General features: G+C 38.5%; 1 protein-coding gene across 8 annotated transcripts in view; it reads left to right on the top strand.

The window, feature by feature from the left end:
* Positions 1–16087, top strand: part of TAB3 (TGF-beta activated kinase 1 (MAP3K7) binding protein 3) — a 94475-nt gene that overhangs the window by 30145 nt on the left and 48243 nt on the right. For 4 of the 8 annotated variants that reach the window (XM_025276857.2, XM_025276854.2, XM_025276858.2 and 1 more), the window contains exons 2-3: positions 5138–5222; positions 5456–5577. The exons of 1 other annotated variant lie outside the window; for it this stretch is intronic. The gene's annotated coding sequence lies outside the window, so the exon portion shown is untranslated. Of the gene's footprint in view, positions 1–5137; positions 5223–5455; positions 5578–9729; positions 9895–16087 lie in introns of those variants that run through there. 3 more of the 8 variants (XM_025276856.2, XM_044936968.1, XM_044936967.1) reach the window with 3 other exon arrangements.

Here is a 16087-nt window from a genome sequence, read left to right as displayed (position 1 = left end):
CAGCCCACCAGGCAAATTTTTAAACATTCTTCTACTTTCCCAGAGAATAAATTAGACTCAATGTAGAGTCTGTATAGACTCATATAGAGTCATTTAAAGATCTATGGCCTTTAAACTGTCTTAGCACAGTTTTGTAATCAAACACATCAAAATTTAATAACTAGTATATCATGCAGTGCTGCAAGGACCCCTGCTGGTCTGCCAGGGATGAAGCAGAAACCTCAGAAAAGCTTTGGCCATTCCTTCAGCTGTTGTGAGCTGTGCCTTAGGCACTAGAGGTGACTGACTGGGAAGGGGATCAGAGTGGCTCAGGCAGTCAGATGAACATTTTGTTACTGATTGAATATAAGCATCATCATTGAAATTTCAGGTAGTAAATATGTACAAATGGCTGCTTTCCTTTTTCTTGATCTTTTATTTGTACACTGTATCACTTGCTTATGTAGCCTTCCTTAAGTCTTTCATAGTTTGAATCATACCTCTTCAGTCTTTCATTTGTTTAGGATAGTGTCTTCAGCATTTTCTTTATTTTTTTTTATCCTGAATTGTTGTTGCATGTCAAACTGGACAAGGTGTTTTAGTTGAAGTTTCATCAGTTCAAACATTGAAGATAAGGAATGTATTATCTGTGTTTGTGTATTTTTGTAATCATATTAGAGCAGAAAAGTTTTTTGAAAACTAATCTGTATTGCTGTCAACATGTTTGTTTACTCCATCTCCTTGCCCCCATCCCTTTTGTACATTTAATAACAAGGATGAAAAAATAAAAGTAGATGTCCAGATAGGTTCATATGTTAAAAATTAGGCCCTAAGTCAGGACCCAAAGCAAGTTCTTTGTCCATTTCATTTGCTATTAGAAACTTCATCAGGAAATGAAAAGAGTAACTTAGCCATTGATTTTGAATAAAGAGGACTAATCCTACCCATGAAATTAAAAGATGCTTGCTCCTTGGAAGAAAAGCTATGACCAGCCTAGACAGCATATTAAAAGGCAGAGACATTACTTTGCCTACAAAGGTCCATCTAGTCAAGGCTATGGCTTTTCCAGTGGTCATGTATGGATGTGAGAGTTGGACTATAAAGAAAGCTGAGTGCCAAAGAATTGATGCTTTTGAACTGTGGTGTTGGAGAGGACTCTTGAGCGTCCCTTGGACTGAAGATCCAGTCGGTCCATCCTGAAGGAAATCAGTCCTGAATATGCATTGGAAGGACTGATGCTGAGGATGAAACTCCAATACTTGGGCCACCTGATGTGAAGAACTGACTCGTTTGAAAAGACCCTGATGCTGGGAAAGATTGAAGGCAAGAAAAGGGGATGACAGAGGATGAAATGGTTGGATGGCATCACCAACTCAACGGACATGAGTTTGAGTAAACTCTGGGAGTTGGCGATGGACAGGGAGGCCTGGCGTGCTGCAGTCTATGGGGTTGCAAAGAGTTGGACAGGACTGAGTGACTGAACTGAACTGAATCCTACCCAGGTCCCAGAACCCCAGTGGTTTGAGCTGGTGAAATTTAAAAAACATTTTGCCCCAAGAAATAACTGTGTGCACCTATGCTTATCTTCCAACTTGCTTGGTTTTATTGTAATATTTCTAGTCTCAGATACATGTTCAATAAATGAGTTGTATAGATGAAAAGTCTAGTATTATATAATGGAAAAAATAAGGGTATAATTTTAAAATGGTATTATAGCCTAATTCCATTAGTACATCTATATCAAGAAAGACTATATAACAATATGGCAGAAAGCAAAGAGGAACTTAAGGGCCTCTTGATGAAGGTGAAAGAGGAGAGTGAAAAACTGGCTTAAAACTCAACACTCAAAAAACAAAGATAATGGCTTCCAGTCCCATCACTTCATGGCAAATAAAAGGGGAAAAAGTGGAAGTAGTGACAGATAAAAAAAATGTTTGCTCCTTGGAAAAAAAGCTATGACAAACATAGACAGTGTATTAAAAAATAGAAACATCACTTTGCCAACAAAGATCTGTATAGTCAAAGCTATGGTTTTTCCAGTAGTCATGTATGGATGTGAGAGTTGGACCATAAAAAAGGCTGAGCACTGAAGAATTGATACTTTCGAACTGTGGTGATGGAGAAGACTCTTGAGAGTCCCTTGGACTGCAAGGAGGTCAAACCAGTGAGTCCTAAAGGACATCAACTCTGAATATTCATTGGAAGCACTGATGCTGAAGTTGAAGCTCTAATACTTTGCCCAACTGATGCAAAGAGCTGACTCATTAGAAAAGACCCTGGTGCTGGGAAAGCTTGAAGGCAGGAGAAGGGGACAACCGAGGATAAGATGGTTGGGTGGCATCACTGACTCAACCCACATCAATTTGAGCAAGCTCAGGAAGATGATGAAGGGAAGCCTGATGTGCTGCAGTCCTTGGGGTTGCAGAGTTGGACACGACTGAGTGACTAAACAACAACAGTATAACAGCGTCAGCTTTGATGTCTATGGATAGTTCATTTTTCTTCCTTATAATAATGTTCCTATTCTTTTTAACATCTGTTTTCTAGTATAATAACATATGTGGGTGTGTGTTGTGAATTAAACACTAGAGAGGTTATGAGACCTGTTTTGTAGTCTTAGCTTTCTAGCAAATTTTTAAATCCCTCTAGAGCATTGTATGGAGGTTGAGTTCAGGATTTTTCAGCCTCGGAACTCTTGACATACTGGGCTAGACGATCCTTTGTTGACAGGAGTTGTCCTGTTTACTGTAGAATGATGAGCAATATCCCTGGCCTGTGCCCACCACATCCCAACAGCAACCTTCCCCAGTATGGCAAACAGAAATGTCTCCAGACATTGCCAAATGCGCCTTGTGAGGCAAAACTCATCCCCAGTTGAAAAACACTATGTTAGATGATGTGTAGATTTCTTTCCAGCTTTATAATTCTGTGGTTTTTATTTTTAAAAATCCTGCTCTTTGCAACCCAGTTTAAATGTTGTCATCTCCATGAAGCTTTGCCCCACCCCCACCCCCTTTTTTTTGGTTCTTAATTCTTTTATTGGCAAATTATAGGACTTAACCTCACTCGATTGTCTCTCTCAGTGCATTTCTTTCACTTTGAGGGCATGGGCCTTCTTTATCTCCAAGCTGAGTGCTCTGATTTTACTAAATGAATGAACAGTGGATTCAGGAGTATTGAAGGTTAGACATTGTAAAATAAATGATTAAAATGGCATTTTTTTGGTTAATCTTTCAAATCTTTACAATCAGAAATTACCAGTTTCTGATCTTTAATTTCTGGGTTAGTGAGATTGACAACTCACATTTCTTTAAGAAAGGCAGGAGTCTCCTAAAGTGTTTGTGGGAGCTACACAAAACAAATTGAAGTTGCTTTTGCGAAAAATAAAGTCTCATGAAAATTCAAAATAGAATTATTCCAACTGTCATATCCAAAAGTGTTTCAGATGATTCCACTTTGTTAATTAGAAAGGTGCCATCTATTCAGATATTAGAGAAAAAGAAAGGTAGTAAATAATTTTCCTATAGAACCTAGAATATCTCATCATAGTTCATAGTCTATAAGTCAATATTTCTCAAAGCAGCCTATAGTAAGAAATACATTTTAATCTTGATCTAGTACACACATACCAGTTTTTTGAGTCAGTATTTATTAAACTAAGTGAGAAGCCATGTCCGACTCTTTGCGACCCCATGGACTGTAGCCTGCCAGACTCGTCTGTCCATGGGATTCTCCAGGTGAGAACACTGAATTGGGTTGCCATTTCCTTCTCCAGGGGATCTTCTGACACAGGGATCAAACCTGGGAAGCCCCAAGTTTGAAGCACTCTGATATTTTCTATTATATTTGTTTTTATTTCCCTAAATACTAATTACCTAGTAAATTTATTATATGGTTTACTGTCACAGCCAACCATTTGTAAAACACTGTTCACAGTAAACTCTTGAAGTAATAAAATGTCAAGATGATTTGCCTCTTGTATAGGTTACCAGTAGGTTGTCCTGTGTCTTTTTAGATGATGTCTTTTAATAATTGACCTAATGAAGACTTTGGAACACCTCAACCAAAGCAAATTAGATTTGCACTTAATTGGAACTTTATACATTTGTTTATTTAGTGTGCACAAGGCACTGTAGGTCAAAAAACATATTTGGTTCTCATTCTCAAGGTTTACAGTTATAAAACCCAGAGGAAAAAAAAGTTGATAAACATTATTTCAAGTGCTCAATATGGTAACAAACACACAATAGCTTTTATAGTCATTTAGGAAGGAGAGAAAACTGTTCTGATTAAGTCGATGGGGATAAGGTTAACATGAATGTAGGGTAGATTTTTGTCACGTCAGAGATCTGAAAAAGCTATTTCACATGGTAGAAAACAGCCTTCATGTAGGTACAAGCACTTCTTGCTCATACTTGAAGTTAAGTTTTCAGGTCCTATTTAAGATAAAGTGAGAAGTAAAAAAAAAAAATTTAAATATAGTAAAACACTGAAAAAAAGACATTATAAACAGGAAATGTTATTTTAGCTCTGCTGTGGTTATAAGGAGGTTGAGTCAGTAGATTAATTGGAAACTTAAATGCATGATGGCTCTGATATGTAATACAAGCCAGTATTTGCCCTAAAACGATAAGGTTAACGTTGAATTATTAGATCTACTAAGAATGGATATAGTTTCTAAATGATGGAGAGAGAGAATGCTCATCTGTCAAAATAAGCCAGTAAGATCACTATTGTATATAAAAATTATTCTTCATAGAGCAGAAATGGGTTATACAGTAGCATTGTTTTAAAAGTTATATACTATTTTGCCTGTGCAGTTGAAAATTTTGTACATGCTTGATAGGCCTGGGCTTCATCCTTTGTACTGTTGATGGAATGGGGAGCTCAAGGTGGTAAATCACAACCAGGTGTGTTACACAAGCCTTATGAGAAAACAGGCAGTGGACTTTTTGTCTTTCTGAACTGCTCTATTCTGTGGGATAATGTAGAATTTACTGTAGAAGATATTTGTGACCTAAAGGAAAAGAAGAGTCTGTGATGATACTTGGGAAAGAACCACTTGCCCCGAAAGTGTGGTCTAGCACCCTGTCTGCTTAAGTCACTGTATTGAGTTAGGAAGTTAATAAAAGGACAACTTATCTCCTCATTTTGTCAGATTTCCAGTCCACTGAAAAGAATGTGCTTTGAGAGCTGGAGATGTGAATAAGAGTCCTGTGCCACGGCTCATAAACCATTTTGAGGTAATTTAAAATCCAAACTTTATTTTTTAGAACAGTTTTAATTTTTCAGAAAAACTGAAAAGTTAATAGTTCCTTTATACCCTGCACTGGATTTCCTTTGTTACTAATAACTTTACAGTAGCATGGTATACTTGTTACAATTAATTAACCAATATTAAAACTGTTATTAACTAAAATTTATATTTTATGCAGATTTCCTTAGTTTTTATCCTAATGTATTTTTTCTCTTTCAGGATCCCACCAGGGTACCCTATTTCAGTTATCGTCATGTCTTTTTAGGCTCCTCTTGGCTGTGACAGTTTCTCAGACTTTCCTTGTTTTGATGACCTTGTCAGTTTTGAAGATAATTGATCAGGTATTTTGTAGAATGTCCCTCAATTAGGATTTATCTGATGTTTTTCTCATGGTTAGACTGGGGTTATTATGGGTTTGGGGGAGGAAGACCATAGCGGTAAGGTACCATTCTCATTACGTTATATAAAGGGTACATGCTGTCATCATGATTTATCACTGTTAATGTTTACTCTGTAACCTGGCTAAGAATATGTTTGTCAAGTTTCTCTGCTCTAAAGTTAACTTTTTTTTTTTTTTGTAAAAACTCTGTTCCATGCTGTGTTGTTTGGAAATAAGTCACTAAGTGTAGTCCTGTCTTAGTCCTAAGGAGTAGGAAGTTTGCTCTGTCTTCTTGAGGGTGTTCTACATAAATTACTGGGAATTCTACATGGGAGATTTATTTATTTATTTATTTATTTATTCAGTCATTTGTTTATCAGTTTGGGCTTATGGGTATTTCTTTTCTATGGTGGGTCATAATCCAATGCCACCTTATTTATTTTGTTGCTCAAATTTTTTATGTTTTGGCCATTAGGAACTCTCTTGGTTGGCTCCTGTTTCACTCTGGCATGCCCTCATCTTCATGTGTTTCTTGGTTTTTCTTTGTGTTTTTTGTTTTTGGAATATGTCCTTACTTTCTGGTACTAAAAGACCAGGTTTCTTTTATTAGAGAATGCTATTGGAAATGAAAATCTAGGTGCTAGGTGTGCCTGTGGCTACTAGGGTTTTCCTGTTTCTAGGCCCTCTTAGCTGAAATCCTATGTATATGTTACCTGTATATTTATGCATATCTGTAAGTATTTCTATGTATTCATTTCTCTCTCTCTCTCTCTCTCTCTCTCTCTCTCTCTCTGTAGGTAAACATGAGTTCATATTGATGTCTCCAAGTCTAATCCATTACCACATAGGTCATTCTAGCCTCCTCCCCTTACTTTTCTGCAACCTCCCACTCCAACAGGGAGAAATCTGGCCCCCACCAGTCACCATCCATTTACTTAGTTATTTAATCCCATTGTGCATGCATAGTTGTGTATCAGTTTTGTTAACCTGTACCCCTGTGGCAGATCAGCTGGAATACAGTACTCATGTACAGTTCCTTTTGTCTTTAGCTTTACAGACTACTCCAAAGTTATTTAGATTGGCAGCTTTCCCCCATCCCCTGCAGTGATAACTGTTTTGTATACTAGTAATACAGTTAGATTTTATCATATGGTCTCCATTCCTTCGTGGAACTCCCTGACTTTCTAAAAGATTTTTAAAAATTTGTATACTTTAAGGTTGGTTCTTTGTGTTAAAAAGTTCTATGGGTTTTGACAAGTGCATAATGTCATGTACCTCCCATTACAGTGTGATGCAGAATTATTTCACTGTCCTAAAAATCTCTTATGTTTCACCTACGAGCCCTCCTATCCTCCCCAGAAACCTCTGCAACTGTCGGTCTTTTTACTGTCTTCTATTGTTTTGCCTTTTCTAGAATGTTCTTGAAATATTTTTGAAGTCACTTTATAAAGGAAATCTTTGATTTCTCTAACTGAGATACCATTTTCTCCCCTACCACCAACTCATTCTTAATTGAACAAAATATTTCTAATAAGTAAGAATCAAGGCTTCCCCATTTCTTTTGTCCATTACCACTATATAAGGTCATTAAGCTTTGTTTATCTTTTAATATCCTACCTCTTTGTTACCAGCCTTGGAATTGGGAGGAAATACCAAGTACCTTTATTTTTATTTCTGTTGGGGAGATTCGTGGGGGAAGGCAGGCAGTGGCATGTATGGTATGTCCTGTATAGGTGGCAGCTGGCAAATAGATACTCATGGGGAGGGGCATTAAGCTTCAATTTAATCTGAATATGCTTTTGTTTCTTTCTGGGGATTTATATTTAACTTGAAAATAGCTGTGATGAATCTTTGAATATGAATATTACTTTGGTCTGTAGTCTCTTGAGAATATAACAATTTGAGATAGATGCAGTGCTGTGAATATGTGACTGTCAAAAAAGTTTCTAATATGAATGAAAATCCCATAGGATGATAGTTTTAGAAATTATTTGGAAGGCTCATTTAGGGGAAATAATAACTTTCCTATTCCTATTTCTCACTTGTTTTTTGGTAGCATCCTTACAGGTATATGTATGAAAAATCCTCTTAGCCTTCCACTGAAAGATTATCTTAAAAGTTCTCTCACAATAAGGCTAACTTTTTTTCAAACCTGGGAAATGCTCACCTCACTAAACTTAACATTCTAGCAGTGATTGTCAGCCACAGATATTGTTCCCTTTCCTGGGGCCATTTGGAGGTGCTATTGGGATTTTACAGGGGGAGACCAGGATGCCAAACACCTTGTGTCACGTGCAGTGGACTTGCATGATGAATCATTGTGCCCCACGTTACCACATCAATAGCATACTGTTGAGACACACTAGGCAGACTAATACGTGTAGTACTACCTTTCAACTTCTCGATTGAACACATTTCAGCTGTCAAGAGACCCAACAAGTATGTCAGTGAATGGAGCAAGGCATGGCCTCTGTCTGGAACACGTGAGGGGAGTGTAGGGATTAGGCACGCTAGAGAGTATGTCCTTAGCTTCAGCCAGCTGGTTGTTGACTACTACTGGTAGATCTGACTTTTCAGACAAAAGCTAGATACCCAAGGTTTAATGTAAAATTGTCCTAAAGTGTGGCTCAACTTTTTTCTTTGTATCATGCCAAGGCAAAACCCAACAGATTGGTGGGCTGGTTTTGGCCCACAGACCATTGGGTTATAACCTGTGATGTAGTTATCTTAGAAAGTGAGCTAAAATTTTGGCAGAGGTAAACAGTCAGGGTCATCACAGCCCTCAGCATTTGCTGAGCTCAGAAAAGGCTGTGGAGACAAAGCACTAGGTGTTGAGGTCATCTTCTGTAGTGTAGAGAATTGTGGCATAGGAGTAGAGCTCTGGGGAACTTCCTCTCTGACTGGAAGGGGGAATTCTGTTGAGAGAAATTCTGCACCGCTGGAGGAAGCCTTAGGTAAGCATACCATCCCAGCCCTTCACTTGCTATAGTGCCTTAAGAAATACGGAATCCTGCAAAGTTTGCAGGCAACAAAGGCTCAATGCTACAGAATCTTCTGGTTTATATGACTTTGGAACTGTGTGACAGTCGTAGGGTTTATGCCTTCGATATTTGTTCATTCTTGATCTAGGGTTACTGCCTACACAGCTCCACAGTCCACAACTGTGGCCATCTGTGGAGTAGTTGGGGTGTTTCAGGGGTGTCCCAGGAGTTTGGTCATGTTCTAGTACAATTCAAATACTACTTGCATCTTATGGCTTGTTTTAAGGTGTCACATCATGACTCATTTTAGTATTATATGAAAAGTAACAGTATTATAATATTGTTAAGTAATAAAGTCTATGTTTTGCATAGTTGTTGAATACTGTAATATATATGAGCAGGAATCAATTGTATGTTTTAATCTGAATCATATCTGTAATATGAGATCCTATATGACAGTGTATAATTTTAGTTGTATTCTATCTATGAGATTAAATACACAAATCCAGTGTAGTACTTTACTATAAAACTTTATTTTTTTAAAAAATTGGTTGATCTTATTGGTTGGAATATTTTCTGTTTGTAAACTATCTGTTGGCTTAACCTCCCTCTGAGCAGAAAGGAAATAGCTTTTTAAAAAGTATTTCAGCATTTTATCATCCTCAAAAGTCAAGTTTATTTGAGAATGTTATATATTGTGAAATACATAATGATTATTCATGTTACTTACTGCTTATGTGAGTGAATGTACAGAGCAGACTACTTACCACATTTGAGATTATGGACACAATCCCTTGAAGAGAATGAGCTTTTATCAGTTTAGATTCCTACTCCTTGTGAAAAGTAGGTCTACTATTAATCATCGTTTCAGATGGTAGCCATCTTTGTGGGTTAGCAAGCTGTTGGCCTTGATTGTAAAGATGCTTTTTAATGTTTTTTCGAAGGCAAGTATTTGTAATCCTTAAAAAAAAGAAAATGGCAGCTTTTCCCCTTCAGCTGTTTCTTATATGTCTGAAAACAGCTGATTTGCAGAAGGATTCTTTCCTGCCCTCTCTGCCTTCCACATCCTACACACCTGTACCCCGCTATTGGGATGATAAATTGGTGAGAGTTTGCTATCTTTTCCCCACTAGCACCTAGTGAAAGAAGAGTGCTTGTCGTCACTCAGCTGGGAACATCCTTGATAGCTACCAATGACATTGTGGAAAGAAAAGACGTTGAAGAAGGCAGGATTGGATTTGAGTCACGAATCTGCCATGTGCCCATTCTGAGTTTGATTTTGTATTTGTAAAGTGGAGGTAATTATAACTACTTTTCAGGGTATGCCATAGTTGTTCAGTAAATGTTAGCTGATAAATAATGGTGATAAAGGCAGTAGTAACTTTGGTCTCAGTGCACCTGAGGTTCTGAATGGTAATAAAGCTAGCCAGGAGCTAGAAACCCCGAAGAGGTCTGAAGTAGTCTGTGGATCCCAGGCTCTTGTCATCTGAAATATCCTTGTTTTTATTGACCTTTGTTTTTCTTTCTTATAAAAAGGCAGTTGTATTGCCCTTATATTTTAAGGACTTGAAAGTAGAGTTGAGAAATTAATAAAAACCATTCTTTGAAGCCCCTTGGAAAGCTTGAGTGAAGCCTTTGGGTGCTTCTGAAGCTCCTTATTGACGATAATTAAATAGCCATCAGGTTGTCTACTGCTACTTCTGCTGCTGCTACTGCTAAGTCACTTCAGTCGTGTCCGACTCTGTGTGACCCCATAGACGTCAACCCACCAGGCTCTCCTGCCCCTGGGATTCTCCAGGCAAGAACACTGGAGTGGGTTGCCATTTCCTTCTCCAATGCATGAAAGTGAAAAGTGAAAGTGAAGTTGCTTAGTTGTATCCAACTCTTAGCGACCCCATGGGCTGCAGCCTACCAGGCTCCTCCATCCATGGGATTTTCCAGGCAAGTGGTTAAATCCCTTTTTGGTAGGAAAGCCATTATCATTTCTATAAATATCAACAGATTTGATTACCTAAAGTTATGAAGCGTGAAGCAAAAGTCGCTCAGTTGTGTCCGACTCTTTGCAACCCCATGGATTATACAGTCCATGGAATTCTCCAGACCAGAACACTGGAGTGGGTAGCTTTTCCCTTCTCCAAGGGATCTTCCCAACCCAGGGATCGAACCCAGTTCTTCATATGGCAGGTGGATTCTTTACCAGCTGAGCCACAAGGAAAGCCCAGGTTTACTGGAGTGGGTAGCCTATCACTTTGCCAGCGTATCTTCCTGGCCCAGGAATCGAACCAGGGTCTCCTACATTGCAGACAGATTCTTTATCAACTGAGTTATGAGGGAAGACCATAAAGCCATTCCTATCATTAAATGTAGTGAATTGCATTTTGTTCATTTCACCTAAGAAATACTGAACACCTTGTCTGTGCTAGACCCTGTGCCTAGTCAATTGTATACTCTTAAAGAAGATACTGATTTGGAAAGAAGATAATGATTTGGGGAATCTTAAAAGTTGTAGCTCTTAGCCTGTAATTTAAAATCAAAATCTGAAGGCCTTAGAGTTGCGCTGACCAGTAAGGTCAGTCAGTTCAGTCGCTCAGTCATGTCTGACTCTTTGTGACCCCATGGACTGCAGCACACCAGGCATCCCTATCCATCACCAGTTCCCAGAGCTTGCTCAAACTCATGTCCATGGAGTCCGTAATGCCATTCAACCATCTCATCCTCCGTTGTCCCCTTCTCCTCCTGTCTTCAATTTTTCCCAGCATCAGAGTCTTTTCCAACAAGTTAGTTCTTTGCATCAGGTGGCCAGAGTATTGGAGTTTCAGCTTCAGCATCAGTCCTTCCAATGAATATTCAGGACTGATTTCCTTGAGGATGGACTGGCTGGATCTCCTTGCAGTCCAAGGAACTCTCAAGAGTCTTCTCCAACACCACAGTTCAAAAGCATCAATTCTTCGGTGCTCAGCTTTCTTTATAGTCCAACTCACATCCATACATGACTACTGAAAAAACCATAGCCTTCAGTAGATGAACCTTTGTTGGCAAAGTAATGTCTCTGCTTTTGAATATGCTGTCTACGTTGATCATAGCTTTCCTTCCAAAGAGCAAGCGTCTTTATTTTCATGACTGCAGTCACCATCTGCAGTGATTTTGGGGCCCCAAAAAATAAAGTCTGTCACTGTTTCCATTGTTTCTCCATCTATTTGCCATGAAGTGATGGGACCAGATGCCATGATCTTAGTATTTTGAATGTTGAGTTTTAAGCCAACTTTTTCACTCTTCTCTTTCACTTTCATCAAGAGGCTCTTTAGTTCTTCTTCACTTTCTGCCGTAAGGGTGGTATTATCTGCATGTCTGAGGTTGATATTTCTCCCAGCAATCTTGATTCCAGCTTGTGCTTCATCCAGCCCAGCATTTCACATGATGTATTCTGCATATAAGTTAAATAAGCAGTGTGACAATATACAGCCTTGATGTACTCCTTTCCCGATTTGGAACCAGTCTGTTGTTCCATGTCCAGTTCTAACTGTTGCTTCTTGACCTGAATACAGATTTCTCAGGCAGATCAGGTGGTCTGGTATTCCCATCTCTTGAAGAATTTTCCACAGTTTGTTGTGATCCACACGGTCAAAGGCTTTGGCATAGTCAATAAAACAGAAGTAGATGTTTTTCTGGAGCTCTCTTGGTATTTTGATGATCCAGTGGATGTTGGCAATTTGATCTGTGGTTCATCAGTCTTTTCTAAATCCAGCTTAAACATCTGGAAGTTCACAGTTTATGTACTGTTGAAGCCTGGCTTGGAGAATTCTGAGCATTAAATTGCTAGCGTGTGAGATGAGTGCAATTGTGCGGTAATTTGAACTTTCTTTGGCATTGCCTTTCTTTGGGACTGGAATGAAAGCTGACCTTTTCCAAGTCCTGTGGCCACTGCTAGTTTTCCAAGTTTACTGGCATATTGAGTGCATCACTTTCACCACATCATCTTTTCGGATTTGAAATAGCTCAACTGGAATTCCATCGCCTCCACTAGCTTTGTTCATAGTGATGCTTCGTAAGGCCCACTTGAGTTGGCGTTCCAGGATGTCTGGCTCTAGGTGAGTGATCACACCATCGTGGTTATCTGGGTCATGAAGATCTTTTTGTACAGTTCTTCTGTCTGTTGTTGCCACCTCTTCTTAATATCTTCTGCTTCTGTTAGGTCCGTACGTTTTCTGTCCTTTAATTGTGCCCATCTTTGCATGAAATGTTCCCTTGGTATCTCAGATTTTCTTGATGAGATCTCTGGTCTTTCCCATTCTATTATTTTCCTCTATTTCTTTGCATTGATCACTGAGGAAGACTTTATTCTCTCCTTGCTATTCTTTGGAACTCTGCATTCAGATAGGTATATCTTTCCTTTTCTCCTTGTCTTTTGCTTCTCTTCTTTTCACAGCTATTTGTAAGCCCTCCTGAGACAACCATTTTGCCTTTTTGCTTTTCTTTTTCTTGGTGATGGTCTTGATCCCTGTCTCCTGTACAGTGTCACGAACCTCTGTCCATAGTTCTTCAGGCACTCTATTAGATCTAATCCTTTGAATCTATTTATCACTTCCACTGTATAATATAAGGGATTTGATGTAGGTCATACCTGAATAGTGTAGTGGTTTTTCCTACTTTCTTCAATTTAAGTCTGAATTTGGCAATAAGGAGTTGATGATCTGAGCCACAGTCAGCTCCTGGTCTTGTTTTAGCTGACTGTATAGAGCTTCTCCATCTTTGGCTGCAAAGAATATAATCAATCTGATTTCGGCGTTGGCCATCTGGTGATGTCCATGTGTAGAGTCTTCTCTTTTATTGTTGAAAGAGGGTAGTAACTTCAAGTGGATACTGAGCACTTGAAATATGTTATAAAGTATACCTGCACTCCCAGGACTTAGTTTGAAAAAAATTTGTAAAATATTGGTGATGTTTATATTGAATTTATGTTAAAAACAATAGTCTTTTTGCTGTCTTGGATTAAATATATTAGAATTATTAATAATTTCACCTGTTTCTTTTTACTTAATGTAACTCCTAGGACAATTAAAATGAATCACATTATGATTTAATTGGACTGCACTGCCTTAGTGCTTCAGTGACTTGGCAAGGTTACTCATCCAGTTAGGACTCCTGTGGCTAGTGCAAGGTATAGATAATCTTACTGTGAAAATGGAAGGTAGTGTTTGTTTTGATCAAAAAGGTGGAAAATTCAAACCTTGTTTCTGAAAAAAAAGTTAAACACTAAAGACTAAATACTTACATTTTATTTTATTTTTAATTTATTTTAATTGGAGGCTAATTACTTTACAGTATTGTAGTGGTTTTGCCATACATTGATATGAATCCGCCACTGGTGTACATGTGTTCCTGAACTCCCCCCCCCCACCTCCCTCCCCATCGCTTCCCTCTGGGTTCTCCCAGTGCACCAGTCCCAAGCACCCTGTCTCATGCATCGGGCCTGGACTAGAGATCCATTTCACATATGATAATAATATATGTTTTGATGCCATTCTCCCAAATCATCCCACTCTCGCCCTCTCCCACAGAGTCCAAAAGACTGTTCTACACACTGTGTCTCTTTTGCTGTCTCGCATACAGGGTTATCGTTACCATCTTTCTAAATTCCATATATATGCGTTAGTATACTGTATTGGTGTTTTTCTTTCTGGCTTACTTCACTCTGTATAATAGGCTCCAGTTTCATCCACCTCATTAGAACTGATTCAAATGTATTCTTTTTAATGGCTGAATAATATTCCGTTGTGTAAATACCTACATTTTCAGTTAAAGCTTAAACTGGTAGAATCTCTTAGCATTTCAGATCTGGGGTGCTTTAAAAGGGTCAAACTAGAAACTATACCCAGTGATTTAGTATCCTAAACTCATTTTTCATTTTCCCTTAGCATTCACAAGTCATTACATACATGATCCCTGATCCCCCATTTTTTTATTGCGAGATGGGGTGTACAGAAGGTAGGGGGCAAGGTTCATTTATATATTTTTCTTACCTTACTAGCTAGTTTGCTTTACTATTGTGAAATTCATTCTTCATTATGTAGCAAACATTTGAGCAGGTACTAGGTCAGACTCTGGAATGCAGTGGTGTATGAGGGATAATCCCTGAATAGAACTACAGGCTTTCCTTTCGCTTTTGTCTTGTTTTGGCTTTGTTTTTGGGAAATAATTCTAAACCTAGAGAAGTTGCAAGAATAAATATGGTACAAAGAATGCTGTATGCTCTTTACACAGACTTATGTATTGTTAATATTTGTCACTCTTTGCTTTTTTAAAAAACTGACTTATAGTTGATTTACAATATTATATTAGTTTCAGATGTATGATATAGTTATTCAAATTTTTATATATTATACTTCATGTATAGTTATTATAAAATATTGGCTGTATTCCCTGTCCTGTAAAATATATCCTTGTAACTTATGTATACCTAGTAGTTTGTTCAGAGAAGGCAATGGCAACCCACTCCAGTACTCTTGCCTGGAAAATCCCATGGATAGAGGAGCCTGGTGGGCTGCAGTCCATGGGGTCCCTAAGAGTTGAGCACGACTGAGCGACTTCACTTTCACTTTTCACTTTCATGCATTGGAGAAGGAAATGGCAGCCCACTCCAGTGTTCTTGTCTGGAGAATCCCAGGGACGGGGGAGCCTGGTGGGCTGCCGTCTATGGGGTCACACAGAGTCAGACACGACTGAAGGGACTTAGCAGTAGCAGTAGTTTGTTACACTTCTTATCCCCTGCCCCTATTTTGCCCCTCCTCCCTTTCCTCTCCCCATTGGTAGCCACTGCTTTGCTCTCTATATCTGTGAGTCTGTCTTGTTATAGTAATTAGTTTGTTTTATTTTTTAGACTCCACATATAAATAACATACATATGTCTCTTTCTGACTTATTTCACTAAGTATCATACCCTCTAGATTCACCATCTGTGTTGTTGCAAATTTTCTTTTTTATGATTGAATAGTATTGCTTTATACACAGACACACATAGAACATTTTGATTCATTCATCTCTTAACGAGCACTTGGGATGCTTCCATATCTTGGCTCTTGTCAGTAATGCTGCTGTGAACATTGGGGTGCACATACCTTTTCAAAGTGGTGTTTTTGTTTTCTTTGGATATATATCCAGGAATGCAATTGCTGGATCATACGGTAACTCTATTTTCAGTTTTCTGAGGAACCTCCATACTGTTTTCCCCAGTGGCTGTGCCAATACCTGCTAGCAGTGTACAGGTGTTCCCTTTTCTTCACAGTCTTGCCCACTTTGGTTATTTGTGGTCTTTTTGATGATAGCCATTCTGACAGGTGTGAGGTGATATCTCATTGTGGTTTTTATTTACATTTCTTTGATGATTAGCAGTGTTGAGCATCTTTTCATGTGCCTGTCAATCTTTGGATTGACATGTCTATATGTCTTCTTTGGAAAATTGTCTATTCAGGATGTCTGCTAATTTTTTAATCT

The sequence above is a fragment of the Bubalus bubalis genome, chromosome X (assembly GCF_019923935.1).
Source record: "Bubalus bubalis isolate 160015118507 breed Murrah chromosome X, NDDB_SH_1, whole genome shotgun sequence".
In the NCBI taxonomy this organism is placed as follows: Eukaryota; Metazoa; Chordata; class Mammalia; order Artiodactyla; family Bovidae; genus Bubalus; species Bubalus bubalis.
Note: the sequence above shows the minus strand (reverse complement) of the source record. Positions and strands in the feature narration are given on the sequence as shown.